Raw genomic sequence first — 18,225 nt, 5'->3', positions numbered from 1 at the left:
TTTGAAAATTTCCCCTCCTTTGAACAAAAAAAGTCGAAAAAAGTCGATTTTCGCCAAAAAAATTTTTTCGAGTTTGCATCAAATCTCGACGTTTCATGCAGTTTAAAGTCATTTGGCATCGAAAATACAAAGTCGATTTTGAAATTTTCCTTTACTCCCCCCTTTGAACAAAAATCGTCAAAAAAAGTCAATTTTCGTTAAAAAAAATTTTCGAGATAGCATCAAATTTTGATGCCTTATGCATTTTAAAGTCATTTGGCATCAATAATACCTGTTCGATTTGGAAATTTCCCCTCCTTTGAACAAAAAAAGTCGAAAAAAGTCGATTTTCGTCAAAAAAATTTTTTCGAGTTTGCATCAAATCTCGACGTTTCATGCAGTTTAAAGTCATTTGGCATCGAAAATACAAAGTCGATTTTGAAATTTTCCTTTACTCCCCCCTTTGAACAAAAATCGTCAAAAAAGTCAATTTTCGTTAAAAAAAAATTTTCGAGATAGCATCAAATTTTGATGCCTTATGCATTTTAAAGTCATTTGGCATCAATAATACCTGTTCGATTTGGAAATTTCCCCTCCTTTGAACAAAAAAAGTCGAAAAAAGTCGATTTTCGCCAAAAAAATTTTTTCGAGTTTGCATCAAATCTCGACGTTTCATGCAGTTTAAAGTCATTTGGCATCGAAAATACAAAGTCGATTTTGAAATTTTCCTTTACTCCCCCCTTTGAACAAAAATCGTCAAAAAAAGTCAATTTTCGTTAAAAAAATTTTTTCGAGATAGCATCAAATTTTGATGCCTTATGCATTTTAAAGTCATTTGGCATCAATAATACCTGTTCGATTTGGAAATTTCCCCTCCTTTGAACAAAAAAAGTCGATTTTCGTCAAAAAAAATTTTTCGAGTTTGCATCAAATCTCGACGTTTCATGCAGTTTAAAGTCATTTGGCATCGAAAATACAAAGTCGATTTTGAAATTTTCCTTTACTCCCCCCCTTGATCAAAAATCGTCAAAAAAAGTCAATTTTCGTTAAAAAATTTTTTTCGAGATGGCATCAAATTTTGATGCCTTATGCATTTTAAAGTCATTTGGCATCAATAATACCTGTTCGATTTGGAAATTTCCCCTCCTTTGAACAAAAAAAGTCGAAAAAAGTCGATTTTCGTCAAAAAAAATTTTTCGAGTTTGCATCAAATCTCGACGTTTCATGCAGTTTAAAGTCATTTGGCATCGAAAATACAAAGTCGATTTTGAAATTTTCCTTTACTCCCCCCTTTGAACAAAAATCGTCAAAAAAAGTCAATTTTCGTTAAAAAAAATTTTTCGAGATAGCATCAAATTTTGATGCCCTATGCATTTTAAAGTCATTTGACATCAATAATACCTGTTCGATTTGGAAATTTCCCCTCCTTTGAACAAAAAAAGTCGATTTTCGTCAAAAAAAAATTTTCGAGTTTGCATCAAATCTCGACGTTTCATGCAGTTTAAAGTCATTTGGCATCGAAAATACAAAGTCGATTTTGAAATTTTCCTTTACTCCCCCCTTTGAACAAAAATCGTCAAAAAAGTCAATTTTCGTTAAAAAAAATTTTTCGAGATAGCATCAAATTTTGATGCCTTATGCATTTTAAAGTCATTTGACATCAATAATACCTGTTCGATTTGGAAATTTCCCCTCCTTTGAACAAAAAAAGTCGAAAAAAGTCGATTTTCGTGAAAAATTTTTTTTCGAGTTTGCATCAAATCTCGACGTTTCATGCAGTTTAAAGTCATTTGGCATCGAAAATACAAAGTCGATTTTGAAATTTTCCTTTACTCCCCCCCTTGATCAAAAATCGTCAAAAAAAGTCAATTTTCGTTAAAAAAAATTTTTCGAGATGGCATCAAATTTTGATGCCTTATGCATTTTAAAGTCATTTGGCATCAATAATACCTGTTCGATTTGGAAATTTCCCCTCCTTTGAACAAAAAAAGTCGATTTTCGTCAAAAAAAATTTTTCGAGTTTGCATCAAATCTCGACGTTTCATGCAGTTTAAAGTCATTTGGCATCGAAAATACAAAGTCGATTTTGAAATTTTCCTTTACTCCCCCCCTTGATCAAAAATCGTCAAAAAAAGTCAATTTTCGTTAAAAATTTTTTTTCGAGATGGCATCAAATTTTGATGCCTTATGCATTTTAAAGTCATTTGGCATCAATAATACCTGTTCGATTTGGAAATTTCCCCTCCTTTGAACAAAAAAAGTCGAAAAAAGTCGATTTTCGTCAAAAAAAATTTTTCGAGTTTGCATCAAATCTCGACGTTTCATGCAGTTTAAAGTCATTTGGCATCGAAAATACAAAGTCGATTTTGAAATTTTCCTTTACTCCCCCCTTTGAACAAAAATCGTCAAAAAAGTCAATTTTCGTTAAAAAAAATTTTTCGAGATAGCATCAAATTTTGATGCCTTATGCATTTTAAAGTCATTTGACATCAATAATACCTGTTCGATTTGGAAATTTCCCCTCCTTTGAACAAAAAAAGTCGAAAAAAGTCGATTTTCGTGAAAAATTTTTTTTCGAGTTTGCATCAAATCTCGACGTTTCATGCAGTTTAAAGTCATTTGGCATCGAAAATACAAAGTCGATTTTGAAATTTTCCTTTACTCCCCCCCTTGATCAAAAATCGTCAAAAAAAGTCAATTTTCGTTAAAAAAATTTTTTCGAGATGGCATCAAATTTTGATGCCTTATGCATTTTAAAGTCATTTGGCATCAATAATACCTGTTCGATTTGGAAATTTCCCCTCCTTTGAACAAAAAAAGTCGATTTTCGTCAAAAAAAATTTTTCGAGTTTGCATCAAATCTCGACGTTTCATGCAGTTTAAAGTCATTTGGCATCGAAAATACAAAGTCGATTTTGAAATTTTCCTTTACTCCCCCCCTTGATCAAAAATCGTCAAAAAAAGTCAATTTTCGTTAAAAAAAATTTTTCGAGATAGCATCAAATTTTGATGCCCTATGCATTTTAAAGTCATTTGACATCAATAATACCTGTTCGATTTGGAAATTTCCCCTCCTTTGAACAAAAAAGTCGATTTTCGTCAAAAAAAAATTTTCGAGTTTGCATCAAATCTCGACGTTTCATGCAGTTTAAAGTCATTTGGCATCGAAAATACAAAGTCGATTTTGAAATTTTCCTTTACTCCCCCCTTTGAACAAAAATCGTCAAAAAAGTCAATTTTCGTTAAAAAAAATTTTTCGAGATAGCATCAAATTTTGATGCCTTATGCATTTTAAAGTCATTTGACATCAATAATACCTGTTCGATTTGGAAATTTCCCCTCCTTTGAACAAAAAAAGTCGAAAAAAGTCGATTTTCGTGAAAAATTTTTTTTCGAGTTTGCATCAAATCTCGACGTTTCATGCAGTTTAAAGTCATTTGGCATCGAAAATACAAAGTCGATTTTGAAATTTTCCTTTACTCCCCCCTTTGAACAAAAATCGTCAAAAAAAGTCAATTTTCGTTAAAAAAAATTTTTTCGAGATAGCATCAAATTTTGATGCCTTATGCATTTTAAAGTCATTTGGCATCAATAATACCTGTTCGATTTGGAAATTTCCCCTCCTTTGAACAAAAAAAGTCGAAAAAAGTCGATTTTCGTCAAAAAAAATTTTTCGAGTTTGCATCAAATCTCGACGTTTCATGCAGTTTAAAGTCATTTGGCAACGAAAATACAAAGTCGATTTTGAAATTTTCCTTTACTCCCCCCTTTGAACAAAAATCGTCAAAAAAAGTTAATTTTCGTTAAAAAAAATTTTTCGAGATAGCATCAAATTTTGATGCCTTATGCATTTTAAAGTCATTTGACATCAATAATACCTGTTCGATTTGGAAATTTCCCCTCCTTTGAACAAAAAAAGTCGAAAAAAGTCGATTTTCGTCAAAAAAAATTTTTCGAGTTTGCATCAAATCTCGACGTTTCATGCAGTTTAAAGTCATTTGGCATCGAAAATACAAAGTCGATTTTGAAATTTTCCTTTACTCCCCCCTTTGAACAAAAATCGTCAAAAAAAGTCAATTTTCGTTAAAAAAAAATTTGTCGAGATAGCATCAAATTTTGATGCCCTATGCATTTTAAAGTCATTTGGCATCAATAATACCTGTTCGATTTGGAAATTTCCCCTCCTTTGAACAAAAAAAGTCGAAAAAAGTCGATTTTCGTCAAAAAAAATTTTTCGAGTTTGCATCAAATCTCGACGTTTCATGCAGTTTAAAGTCATTTGGCATCGAAAATACAAAGTCGATTTTGAAATTTTCCTTTACTCCCCCCTTTGAACAAAAATCGTCAAAAAAGTCAATTTTCGTTAAAAAAAATTTTTCGAGATAGCATCAAATTTTGATGCCTTATGCATTTTAAAGTCATTTGGCATCAATAATACCTGTTCGATTTGGAAATTTCCCCTCCTTTGAACAAAAAAAGTCGAAAAAAGTCGATTTTCGTCAAAAAAATTTTTTCGAGTTTGCATCAAATCTCGACGTTTCATGCAGTTTAAAGTCATTTGGCATCGAAAATACAAAGTCGATTTTGAAATTTTCCTTTACTCCCCCCTTTGAACAAAAATCGTCAAAAAAAGTCAATTTTCGTTAAAAAAATTTTTCGAGATAGCATCAAATTTTGATGCCTTATGCATTTTAAAGTCATTTGGCATCAATAATACCTGTTCGATTTGGAAATTTCCCCTCCTTTGAACAAAAAAAGTCGAAAAAAGTCGATTTTCGTCAAAAAAATTTTTTCGAGTTTGCATCAAATCTCGACGTTTCATGCAGTTTAAAGTCATTTGGCATCGAAAATACAAAGTCGATTTTGAAATTTTCCTTTACTCCCCCCTTTGAACAAAAATCGTCAAAAAAAGTCAATTTTCGTTAAAAAAAATTTTCGAGATAGCATCAAATTTTGATGCCTTATGCATTTTAAAGTCATTTGGCATCAATAATACCTGTTCGATTTGGAAATTTCCCCTCCTTTGAACAAAAAAAGTCGAAAAAAGTCGATTTTCGTCAAAAAAAATTTTTCGAGTTTGCATCAAATCTCGACGTTTCATGCAGTTTAAAGTCATTTGGCAACGAAAATACAAAGTCGATTTTGAAATTTTCCTTTACTCCCCCCTTTGAACAAAAATCGTCAAAAAAAGTCAATTTTCGTTAAAAAAAATTTTTCGAGATAGCATCAAATTTTGATGCCTTATGCATTTTAAAGTCATTTGACATCAATAATACCTGTTCGATTTGGAAATTTCCCCTCCTTTGAACAAAAAAAGTCGAAAAAAGTCGATTTTCGTCAAAAAAAATTTTTCGAGTTTGCATCAAATCTCGACGTTTCATGCAGTTTAAAGTCATTTGGCATCGAAAATACAAAGTCGATTTTGAAATTTTCCTTTACTCCCCCCTTTGAACAAAAATCGTCAAAAAAAGTCAATTTTCGTTAAAAAATTTTTTCGAGATAGCATCAAATTTTGATGCCTTATGCATTTTAAAGTCATTTGGCATCAATAATACCTGTTCGATTTGGAAATTTCCCCTCCTTTGAACAAAAAAAGTCGAAAAAAGTCGATTTTCGTCAAAAATTTTTTTTCGAGTTTGCATCAAATCTCGACGTTTCATGCAGTTTAAAGTCATTTGGCATCGAAAATACAAAGTCGATTTTGAAATTTTCCTTTACTCCCCCCTTTGAACAAAAATCGTCAAAAAAGTCAATTTTCGTTAAAAAAAAATTTTCGAGATAGCATCAAATTTTGATGCCTTATGCATTTTAAAGTCATTTGGCATCAATAATACCTGTTCGATTTGGAAATTTCCCCTCCATTGAACAAAAAAAGTCGAAAAAAGTCGATTTTCGTCAAAAATTTTTTTTCGAGTTTGCATCAAATCTCGACGTTTCATGCAGTTTAAAGTCATTTGGCATCGAAAATACAAAGTCGATTTTGAAATTTTCCTTTACTCCCCCCTTTGAACAAAAATCGTCAAAAAAAGTCAATTTTCGTTAAAAAAATTTTTTCGAGTTTGCATCAAATCTCGACGTTTCATGCAGTTTAAAGTCATTTGGCATCGAAAATACAAAGTCGATTTTGAAATTTTCCTTTACTCCCCCCTTTGAACAAAAATCGTCAAAAAAAGTCAATTTTCGTTAAAAAAAATTTTTCGAGATAGCATCAAATTTTGATGCCTTATGCATTTTAAAGTCATTTGACATCAATAATACCTGTTCGATTTGGAAATTTCCCCTCCTTTGAACAAAAAAAGTCGAAAAAAGTCGATTTTCGTCAAAAAAAATTTTTCGAGTTTGCATCAAATCTCGACGTTTCATGCAGTTTAAAGTCATTTGGCATCGAAAATACAAAGTCGATTTTGAAATTTTCCTTTACTCCCCCCTTTGAACAAAAATCGTCAAAAAAAGTCAATTTTCGTTAAAAAATTTTTTTCGAGATAGCATCAAATTTTGATGCCTTATGCATTTTAAAGTCATTTGGCATCAATAATACCTGTTCGATTTGGAAATTTCCCCTCCTTTGAACAAAAAAAGTCGAAAAAAGTCGATTTTCGTCAAAAAAATTTTTTCGAGTTTGCATCAAATCTCGACGTTTCATGCAGTTTAAAGTCATTTGGCATCGAAAATACAAAGTCGATTTTGAAATTTTCCTTTACTCCCCCCTTTGAACAAAAATCGTCAAAAAAAGTCAATTTTCGTTAAAAAATTTTTTTCGAGATAGCATCAAATTTTGATGCCCTATGCATTTTAAAGTCATTTGGCATCAATAATACCTGTTCGATTTGGAAATTTCCCCTCCTTTGAACAAAAAAAGTCGAAAAAAGTCGATTTTCGTCAAAAAAAATTTTTCGAGCTTGCATCAAATTTTGATGCCTTATGCATTTTAAAGTCATTTGGCATCAATAATACCTGTTCGATTTGGAAATTTCCCCTCCTTTGAACAAAAAAAGTCGAAAAAAGTCGATTTTCGTCAAAAAAATTTTTTCGAGTTTGCATCAAATCTCGACGTTTCATGCAGTTTAAAGTCATTTGGCATCGAAAATACAAAGTCGATTTTGAAATTTTCCTTTACTCCCCCCTTTGAACAAAAATCGTCAAAAAAAGTCAATTTTCGTTAAAAAAAATTTTTCGAGATAGCATCAAATTTTGATGCCTTATGCATTTTAAAGTCATTTGACATCAATAATACCTGTTCGATTTCGAAATTTCCCCTCCTTTGAACAAAAAAAGTCGAAAAAAGTCGATTTTCGTCAAAAAAATTTTTTCGAGTTTGCATCAAATCTCGACGTTTCATGCAGTTTAAAGTCATTTGGCATCGAAAATACAAAGTCGATTTTGAAATTTTCCTTTACTCCCCCCTTTGAACAAAAATCGTCAAAAAAAGTCAATTTTCGTTAAAAAATTTTTTTCGAGATAGCATCAAATTTTGATGCCTCATGCATTTTAAAGTCATTTGGCATCAATAATACCTGTTCGATTTGGAAATTTCCCCTCCTTTGAACAAAAAAAGTCGAAAAAAGTCGATTTTCGTCAAAAAAAAATTTTCGAGTTTGCATCAAATCTCGACGTTTCATGCAGTTTAAAGTCATTTGGCATCGAAAATACAAAGTCGATTTTGAAATTTTCCTTTACTCCCCCCTTTGAACAAAAATCGTCAAAAAAAGTCAATTTTCGTTAAAAAAAATTTTTCGAGATAGCATCAAATTTTGATGCCCTATGCATTTTAAAGTCATTTGGCATCAATAATACCTGTTCGATTTGGAAATTTCCCCTCCTTTGAACAAAAAAAGTCGAAAAAAGTCGATTTTCGTCAAAAATTTTTTTTCGAGTTTGCATCAAATCTCGACGTTTCATGCAGTTTAAAGTCATTTGGCATCGAAAATACAAAGTCGATTTTGAAATTTTCCTTTACTCCCCCCTTTGAACAAAAATCGTCAAAAAAAGTCAATTATCGTTAAAAAATTTTTTTCGAGATAGCATCAAATTTTGATGCCTCATGCATTTTAAAGTCATTTGGCATCAATAATACCTGTTCGATTTGGAAATTTCCCCTCCTTTGAACAAAAAAAGTCGAAAAAAGTCGATTTTCGTCAAAAAAAATTTTTCGAGTTTGCATCAAATCTCGACGTTTCATGCAGTTTAAAGTCATTTGGCATCGAAAATACAAAGTCGATTTTGAAATTTTCCTTTACTCCCCCCTTTGAACAAAAATCGTCAAAAAAAGTCAATTTTCGTTAAAAAAAATTTTTCGAGATAGCATCAAATTTTGATGCCTTATGCATTTTAAAGTCATTTGGCATCAATAATACCTGTTCGATTTGGAAATTTCCCCTCCTTTGAACAAAAAAAGTCGAAAAAAGTCGATTTTCGTCAAAAATTTTTTTTCGAGTTTGCATCAAATCTCGACGTTTCATGCAGTTTAAAGTCATTTGGCATCGAAAATACAAAGTCGATTTTGAAATTTTCCTTTACTCCCCCCTTTGAACAAAAATCGTCAAAAAAAGTCAATTTTCGTTAAAAAAATTTTTTCGAGATAGCATCAAATTTTGATGCCTTATGCATTTTAAAGTCATTTGACATCAATAATACCTGTTCGATTTCGAAATTTCCCCTCCTTTGAACAAAAAAAGTCGAAAAAAGTAAATTTTCGTCAAAAAAATTTTTTCGAGTTTGCATCAAATCTCGACGTTTCATGCAGTTTAAAGTCATTTGGCATCGAAAATACAAAGTCGATTTTGAAATTTTCCTTTACTCCCCCCTTTGAACAAAAATCGTCAAAAAAAGTCAATTTTCGTTAAAAAAAATTTTTCCAGATAGCATCAAATTTTGATGCCTCATGCATTTTAAAGTCATTTGGCATCAATAATACCTGTTCGATTTGGAAATTTCCCCTCCTTTGAACAAAAAAAGTCGAAAAAAGTCGATTTTCGTCAAAAAAAAATTTTCGAGTTTGCATCAAATCTCGACGTTTCATGCAGTTTAAAGTCATTTGGCATCGAAAATACAAAGTCGATTTTGAAATTTTCCTTTACTCCCCCCTTTGAACAAAAATCGTCAAAAAAAGTCAATTTTCGTTAAAAAAAAATTTTCGAGATAGCATCAAATTTTGATGCCTTATGCATTTTAAAGTCATTTGACATCAATAATACCTGTTCGATTTGGAAATTTCCCCTCCTTTGAACAAAAAAAGTCGAAAAAAGTCGATTTTCGTCAAATATTTTTTTTCGAGTTTGCATCAAATCTCGACGTTTCATGCAGTTTAAAGTCATTTGGCATCGAAAATACAAAGTCGATTTTGAAATTTTCCTTTACTCCCCCCTTTGAACAAAAATCGTCAAAAAAAGTCAATTTTCGTTAAAAAAAAATTTTCGAGATAGCATCAAATTTTGATGCCTTATGCATTTTAAAGTCATTTGACATCAATAATACCTGTTCGATTTGGAAATTTCCCCTCCTTTGGACAAAAAAAGTCGAAAAAAGTCGATTTTCGTCAAAAAAATTTTTTCGAGTTTGCATCAAATCTCGACGTTTCATGCAGTTTAAAGTCATTTGGCATCGAAAATACAAAGTCGATTTTGAAATTTTCCTTTACTCCCCCCTTTGAACAAAAATCGTCAAAAAAAGTCAATTTTCGTTAAAAAAAAATTTTCGAGATAGCATCAAATTTTGATGCCTTATGCATTTTAAAGTCATTTGACATCAATAATACCTGTTCGATTTGGAAATTTCCCCTCCTTTGAACAAAAAAAGTCGAAAAAAGTCGATTTTCGTCAAATATTTTTTTTCGAGTTTGCATCAAATCTCGACGTTTCATGCAGTTTAAAGTCATTTGGCATCGAAAATACAAAGTCGATTTTGAAATTTTCCTTTACTCCCCCCTTTGAACAAAAATCGTCAAAAAAAGTCAATTTTCGTTAAAAAAATTTTTTTGAGATAGCACCAAATTTTGATGCCTTATGCATTTTAAAGTCATTTGACATCAATAATACCTGTTCGATTTGGAAATTTCCCCTCCTTTGAACAAAAAAAGTCGAAAAAAGTCGATTTTCGTCAAAAAAAAAATTTCGAGTTTGCATCAAATCTCGACGTTTCATGCAGTTTAAAGTCATTTGGCATCGAAAATACAAAGTCGATTTTGAAATTTTCCTTTACTCCCCCCTTTGAACAAAAATCGTCAAAAAAAGTCAATTTTCGTTAAAAAAAATTTTTCGAGATAGCATCAAATTTTGATGCCCTATGCATTTTAAAGTCATTTGGCATCAATAATACCTGTTCGATTTGGAAATTTCCCCTCCTTTGAACAAAAAAAGTCGAAAAAAGTCGATTTTCGTCAAAAAAAATTTTTCGAGTTTGCATCAAATCTCGACGTTTCATGCAGTTTAAAGTCATTTGGCATCGAAAATACAAAGTCGATTTTGAAATTTTCCTTTACTCCCCCCTTTGAACAAAAATCGTCAAAAAAAGTCAATTTTCGTTAAAAATTTTTTTCGAGATAGCATCAAATTTTGATGCCTTATGCATTTTAAAGTCATTTGGCATCAATAATACCTGTTCGATTTGGAAATTTCCCCTCCTTTGAACAAAATAAGTCGAAAAAAGTCGATTTTCGTCAAAAAATTTTTTTCGAGTTTGCATCAAATCTCGACGTTTCATGCAGTTTAAAGTCATTTGGCATCGAAAATACAAAGTCGATTTTGAAATTTTCCTTTACTCCCCCCTTTGAACAAAAATCGTCAAAAAAAGTCAATTTTCGTTAAAAAAAATTTTTCGAGATAGCATCAAATTTTGATGCCTTATGCATTTTAAAGTCATTTGACATCAATAATACCTGTTCGATTTGGAAATTTCCCCTCCTTTGGACAAAAAAAGTCGAAAAAAGTCGATTTTCGTCAAAAAAAATTTTTCGAGTTTGCATCAAATCTCGACGTTTCATGCAGTTTAAAGTCATTTGGCATCGAAAATACAAAGTCGATTTTGAAATTTTCCTTTACTCCCCCCTTTGAACAAAAATCGTCAAAAAAAGTCAATTTTCGTTAAAAAAATTTTTTCGAGATAGCATCAAATTTTGATGCCTTATGCATTTTAAAGTCATTTGGCATCAATAATACCTGTTCGATTTGGAAATTTCCCCTCCTTTGAACAAAAAAAGTCGAAAAAAGTCGATTTTCGTCAAAAAAAATTTTTCGAGTTTGCATCAAATCTCGACGTTTCATGCAGTTTAAAGTCATTTGGCATCGAAAATACAAAGTCGATTTTGAAATTTTCCTTTACTCCCCTCTTTGAACAAAAATCGTCAAAAAAAGTCAATTTTCGTTAAAAAAAAATTTTCGAAATAGCATCAAATTTTGATGCCTTATGCATTTTAAAGTCATTTGGCATCAATAATACCTGTTCGATTTGGAAATTTCCCCTCCTTTGAACAAAAAAAGTCGAAAAAAGTCGATTTTCGTCAAAAAATTTTTTTCGAGTTTGCATCAAATCTCGACGTTTCATGCAGTTTAAAGTCATTTGGCATCGAAAATACAAAGTCGATTTTGAAATTTTCCTTTACTCCCCCCTTTGAACAAAAATCGTCAAAAAAGTCAATTTTCGTTAAAAAAAAATTTTCGAGATAGCATCAAATTTTGATGCCTTATGCATTTTAAAGTCATTTGGCATCAATAATACCTGTTCGATTTGGAAATTTCCCCTCCTTTGAACAAAAAAAGTCGAAAAAAGTCGATTTTCGTCAAAAAAAAATTTTCGAGTTTGCATCAAATCTCGACGTTTCATGCAGTTTAAAGTCATTTGGCATCGAAAATACAAAGTCGATTTTGAAATTTTCCTTTACTCCCCCCTTTGAACAAAAATCGTCAAAAAAAGTCAATTTTCGTTAAAAAATTTTTTTCGAGATAGCATCAAATTTTGATGCCTTATGCATTTTAAAGTCATTTGGCATCAATAATACCTGTTCGATTTGGAAATTTCCCCTCCTTTGAACAAAAAAAGTCGATTTTCGTCAAAAAATTTTTTTCGAGTTTGCATCAAATCTCGACGTTTCATGCAGTTTAAAGTCATTTGGCATCGAAAATACAAAGTCGATTTTGAAATTTTCCTTTACTCCCCCCTTTGAACAAAAATCGTCAAAAAAAGTCAATTTTCGTTAAAAAAAATTTTTTCGAGATAGCATCAAATTTTGATGCCTTATGCATTTTAAAGTCATTTGGCATCAATAATACCTGTTCGATTTGGAAATTTCCCCTCCTTTGAACAAAAAAAGTCGATTTTCGTCAAAAAAATTTTTTCGAGTTTGCATCAAATCTCGACGTTTCATGCAGTTTAAAGTCATTTGGCATCGAAAATACAAAGTCGATTTTGAAATTTTCCTTTACTCCCCCCTTTGAACAAAAATCGTCAAAAAAAGTCAATTTTCGTTAAAAAAAATTTTTCGAGATGGCATCAAATTTTGATGCCTTATGCATTTTAAAGTCATTTGGCATCAATAATACCTGTTCGATTTGGAAATTTCCCCTCCTTTGAACAAAAAAAGTCGAAAAAAGTCGATTTTCGTCAAAAAAAAATTTTCGAGTTTGCATCAAATCTCGACGTTTCATGCAGTTTAAAGTCATTTGGCATCGAAAATACAAAGTCGATTTTGAAATTTTCCTTTACTCCCCCCTTTGAACAAAAATCGTCAAAAAAAGTCAATTTTCGTTAAAAAATTTTTTTCGAGATAGCATCAAATTTTGATGCCTTATGCATTTTAAAGTCATTTGGCATCAATAATACCTGTTCGATTTGGAAATTTCCCCTCCTTTGAACAAAAAAAGTCGATTTTCGTCAAAAAATTTTTTTCGAGTTTGCATCAAATCTCGACGTTTCATGCAGTTTAAAGTCATTTGGCATCGAAAATACAAAGTCGATTTTGAAATTTTCCTTTACTCCCCCCTTTGAACAAAAATCGTCAAAAAAAGTCAATTTTCGTTAAAAAAATTTTTTCGAGATAGCATCAAATTTTGATGCCTTATGCATTTTAAAGTCATTTGGCATCAATAATACCTGTTCGATTTGGAAATTTCCCCTCCTTTGAACAAAAAAAGTCGATTTTCGTCAAAAAAATTTTTTCGAGTTTGCATCAAATCTCGACGTTTCATGCAGTTTAAAGTCATTTGGCATCGAAAATACAAAGTCGATTTTGAAATTTTCCTTTACTCCCCCCTTTGAACAAAAATCGTCAAAAAAAGTCAATTTTCGTTAAAAAAATTTTTTCGAGATAGCATCAAATTTTGATGCCTTATGCATTTTAAAGTCATTTGGCATCAATAATACCTGTTCGATTTGGAAATTTCCCCTCCTTTGAACAAAAAAAGTCGAAAAAAGTCGATTTTCGTCAAAAAAAATTTTTCGAGTTTGCATCAAATCTCGACGTTTCATGCAGTTTAAAGTCATTTGGCATCGAAAATACAAAGTCGATTTTGAAATTTTCCTTTACTCCCCCCCTTGATCAAAAATCGTCAAAAAAAGTCAATTTTCGTTAAAAAATTTTTTTCGAGATGGCATCAAATTTTGATGCCTTATGCATTTTAAAGTCATTTGGCATCAATAATACCTGTTCGATTTGGAAATTTCCCCTCCTTTGAACAAAAAAAGTCGAAAAAAGTCGATTTTCGTCAAAAAAAATTTTTCGAGTTTGCATCAAATCTCGACGTTTCATGCAGTTTAAAGTCATTTGGCATCGAAAATACAAAGTCGATTTTGAAATTTTCCTTTACTCCCCCCTTTGAACAAAAATCGTCAAAAAAAGTCAATTTTCGTTAAAAAAAATTTTTCGAGATAGCATCAAATTTTGATGCCCTATGCATTTTAAAGTCATTTGACATCAATAATACCTGTTCGATTTGGAAATTTCCCCTCCTTTGAACAAAAAAAGTCGATTTTCGTCAAAAAAAAATTTTCGAGTTTGCATCAAATCTCGACGTTTCATGCAGTTTAAAGTCATTTGGCATCGAAAATACAAAGTCGATTTTGAAATTTTCCTTTACTCCCCCCTTTGAACAAAAATCGTCAAAAAAGTCAATTTTCGTTAAAAAAAATTTTTCGAGATAGCATCAAATTTTGATGCCTTATGCATTTTAAAGTCATTTGACATCAATAATACCTGTTCGATTTGGAAATTTCCCCTCCTTTGAACAAAAAAAGTCGAAAAAAGTCGATTTTCGTGAAAAATTTTTTTTCGAGTTTGCATCAAATCTCGACGTTTCATGCAGTTTAAAGTCATTTGGCATCGAAAATACAAAGTCGATTTTGAAATTTTCCTTTACTCCCCCCCTTGATCAAAAATCGTCAAAAAAAGTCAATTTTCGTTAAAAAAATTTTTTCGAGATGGCATCAAATTTTGATGCCTTATGCATTTTAAAGTCATTTGGCATCAATAATACCTGTTCGATTTGGAAATTTCCCCTCCTTTGAACAAAAAAAGTCGATTTTCGTCAAAAAAAATTTTTCGAGTTTGCATCAAATCTCGACGTTTCATGCAGTTTAAAGTCATTTGGCATCGAAAATACAAAGTCGATTTTGAAATTTTCCTTTACTCCCCCCCTTGATCAAAAATCGTCAAAAAAAGTCAATTTTCGTTAAAAATTTTTTTTCGAGATGGCATCAAATTTTGATGCCTTATGCATTTTAAAGTCATTTGGCATCAATAATACCTGTTCGATTTGGAAATTTCCCCTCCTTTGAACAAAAAAAGTCGAAAAAAGTCGATTTTCGTCAAAAAAAATTTTTCGAGTTTGCATCAAATCTCGACGTTTCATGCAGTTTAAAGTCATTTGGCATCGAAAATACAAAGTCGATTTTGAAATTTTCCTTTACTCCCCCCTTTGAACAAAAATCGTCAAAAAAAGTCAATTTTCGTTAAAAAAAATTTTTCGAGATAGCATCAAATTTTGATGCCCTATGCATTTTAAAGTCATTTGACATCAATAATACCTGTTCGATTTGGAAATTTCCCCTCCTTTGAACAAAAAAGTCGATTTTCGTCAAAAAAAATTTTTCGAGTTTGCATCAAATCTCGACGTTTCATGCAGTTTAAAGTCATTTGGCATCGAAAATACAAAGTCGATTTTGAAATTTTCCTTTACTCCCCCCTTTGAACAAAAATCGTCAAAAAAAGTCAATTTTCGTTAAAAAAAATTTTTCGAGATAGCATCAAATTTTGATGCCCTATGCATTTTAAAGTCATTTGACATCAATAATACCTGTTCGATTTGGAAATTTCCCCTCCTTTGAACAAAAAAAGTCGATTTTCGTCAAAAAAAAATTTTCGAGTTTGCATCAAATCTCGACGTTTCATGCAGTTTAAAGTCATTTGGCATCGAAAATACAAAGTCGATTTTGAAATTTTCCTTTACTCCCCCCTTTGAACAAAAATCGTCAAAAAAGTCAATTTTCGTTAAAAAAAATTTTTCGAGATAGCATCAAATTTTGATGCCTTATGCATTTTAAAGTCATTTGACATCAATAATACCTGTTCGATTTGGAAATTTCCCCTCCTTTGAACAAAAAAAGTCGAAAAAAGTCGATTTTCGTGAAAAATTTTTTTTCGAGTTTGCATCAAATCTCGACGTTTCATGCAGTTTAAAGTCATTTGGCATCGAAAATACAAAGTCGATTTTGAAATTTTCCTTTACTCCCCCCCTTGATCAAAAATCGTCAAAAAAAGTCAATTTTCGTTAAAAAAATTTTTTCGAGATGGCATCAAATTTTGATGCCTTATGCATTTTAAAGTCATTTGGCATCAATAATACCTGTTCGATTTGGAAATTTCCCCTCCTTTGAACAAAAAAAGTCGATTTTCGTCAAAAAAAATTTTTCGAGTTTGCATCAAATCTCGACGTTTCATGCAGTTTAAAGTCATTTGGCATCGAAAATACAAAGTCGATTTTGAAATTTTCCTTTACTCCCCCCCTTGATCAAAAATCGTCAAAAAAAGTCAATTTTCGTTAAAAATTTTTTTTCGAGATGGCATCAAATTTTGATGCCTTATGCATTTTAAAGTCATTTGGCATCAATAATACCTGTTCGATTTGGAAATTTCCCCTCCTTTGAACAAAAAAAGTCGAAAAAAGTCGATTTTCGTCAAAAAAAATTTTTCGAGTTTGCATCAAATCTCGACGTTTCATGCAGTTTAAAGTCATTTGGCATCGAAAATACAAAGTCGATTTTGAAATTTTCCTTTACTCCCCCCTTTGAACAAAAATCGTCAAAAAAAGTCAATTTTCGTTAAAAAAAATTTTTCGAGATAGCATCAAATTTTGATGCCCTATGCATTTTAAAGTCATTTGACATCAATAATACCTGTTCGATTTGGAAATTTCCCCTCCTTTGAACAAAAAAGTCGATTTTCGTCAAAAAAAAATTTTCGAGTTTGCATCAAATCTCGACGTTTCATGCAGTTTAAAGTCATTTGGCATCGAAAATACAAAGTCGATTTTGAAATTTTCCTTTACTCCCCCCTTTGAACAAAAATCGTCAAAAAAAGTCAATTTTCGTTAAAAAAAATTTTTTCGAGATAGCATCAAATTTTGATGCCTTATGCATTTTAAAGTCATTTGGCATCAATAATACCTGTTCGATTTGGAAATTTCCCCTCCTTTGAACAAAAAAAGTCGAAAAAAGTCGATTTTCGTCAAAAAAAATTTTTCGAGTTTGCATCAAATCTCGACGTTTCATGCAGTTTAAAGTCATTTGGCAACGAAAATACAAAGTCGATTTTGAAATTTTCCTTTACTCCCCCCTTTGAACAAAAATCGTCAAAAAAAGTTAATTTTCGTTAAAAAAAATTTTTCGAGATAGCATCAAATTTTGATGCCTTATGCATTTTAAAGTCATTTGACATCAATAATACCTGTTCGATTTGGAAATTTCCCCTCCTTTGAACAAAAAAAGTCGAAAAAAGTCGATTTTCGTCAAAAAAAATTTTTCGAGTTTGCATCAAATCTCGACGTTTCATGCAGTTTAAAGTCATTTGGCATCGAAAATACAAAGTCGATTTTGAAATTTTCCTTTACTCCCCCCTTTGAACAAAAATCGTCAAAAAAAGTCAATTTTCGTTAAAAAAAAATTTGTCGAGATAGCATCAAATTTTGATGCCCTATGCATTTTAAAGTCATTTGGCATCAATAATACCTGTTCGATTTGGAAATTTCCCCTCCTTTGAACAAAAAAAGTCGAAAAAAGTCGATTTTCGTCAAAAAAAATTTTTCGAGTTTGCATCAAATCTCGACGTTTCATGCAGTTTAAAGTCATTTGGCATCGAAAATACAAAGTCGATTTTGAAATTTTCCTTTACTCCCCCCTTTGAACAAAAATCGTCAAAAAAGTCAATTTTCGTTAAAAAAAATTTTTCGAGATAGCATCAAATTTTGATGCCTTATGCATTTTAAAGTCATTTGGCATCAATAATACCTGTTCGATTTGGAAATTTCCCCTCCTTTGAACAAAAAAAGTCGAAAAAAGTCGATTTTCGTCAAAAAAATTTTTTCGAGTTTGCATCAAATCTCGACGTTTCATGCAGTTTAAAGTCATTTGGCATCGAAAATACAAAGTCGATTTTGAAATTTTCCTTTACTCCCCCCTTTGAACAAAAATCGTCAAAAAAAGTCAATTTTCGTTAAAAAAATTTTTCGAGATAGCATCAAATTTTGATGCCTTATGCATTTTAAAGTCATTTGGCATCAATAATACCTGTTCGATTTGGAAATTTCCCCTCCTTTGAACAAAAAAAGTCGAAAAAAGTCGATTTTCGTCAAAAAAATTTTTTCGAGTTTGCATCAAATCTCGACGTTTCATGCAGTTTAAAGTCATTTGGCATCGAAAATACAAAGTCGATTTTGAAATTTTCCTTTACTCCCCCCTTTGAACAAAAATCGTCAAAAAAAGTCAATTTTCGTTAAAAAAAATTTTCGAGATAGCATCAAATTTTGATGCCTTATGCATTTTAAAGTCATTTGGCATCAATAATACCTGTTCGATTTGGAAATTTCCCCTCCTTTGAACAAAAAAAGTCGAAAAAAGTCGATTTTCGTCAAAAAAAATTTTTCGAGTTTGCATCAAATCTCGACGTTTCATGCAGTTTAAAGTCATTTGGCAACGAAAATACAAAGTCGATTTTGAAATTTTCCTTTACTCCCCCCTTTGAACAAAAATCGTCAAAAAAAGTCA

The 18,225-nt window shown here is 31.2% G+C and overlaps 1 protein-coding gene across 2 annotated transcripts in view; it reads left to right on the top strand.

Moving 5' to 3' along the window:
* Positions 1–18,225, top strand: part of LOC131692182 (uncharacterized) — a 143,327-nt gene that overhangs the window by 92,061 nt on the left and 33,041 nt on the right. The window lies entirely within an intron of this gene.

The sequence above is a fragment of the Topomyia yanbarensis genome, chromosome 1 (assembly GCF_030247195.1).
Source record: "Topomyia yanbarensis strain Yona2022 chromosome 1, ASM3024719v1, whole genome shotgun sequence".
NCBI classification, from domain to species: Eukaryota; Metazoa; Arthropoda; class Insecta; order Diptera; family Culicidae; genus Topomyia; species Topomyia yanbarensis.
Note: the sequence above shows the minus strand (reverse complement) of the source record. Positions and strands in the feature narration are given on the sequence as shown.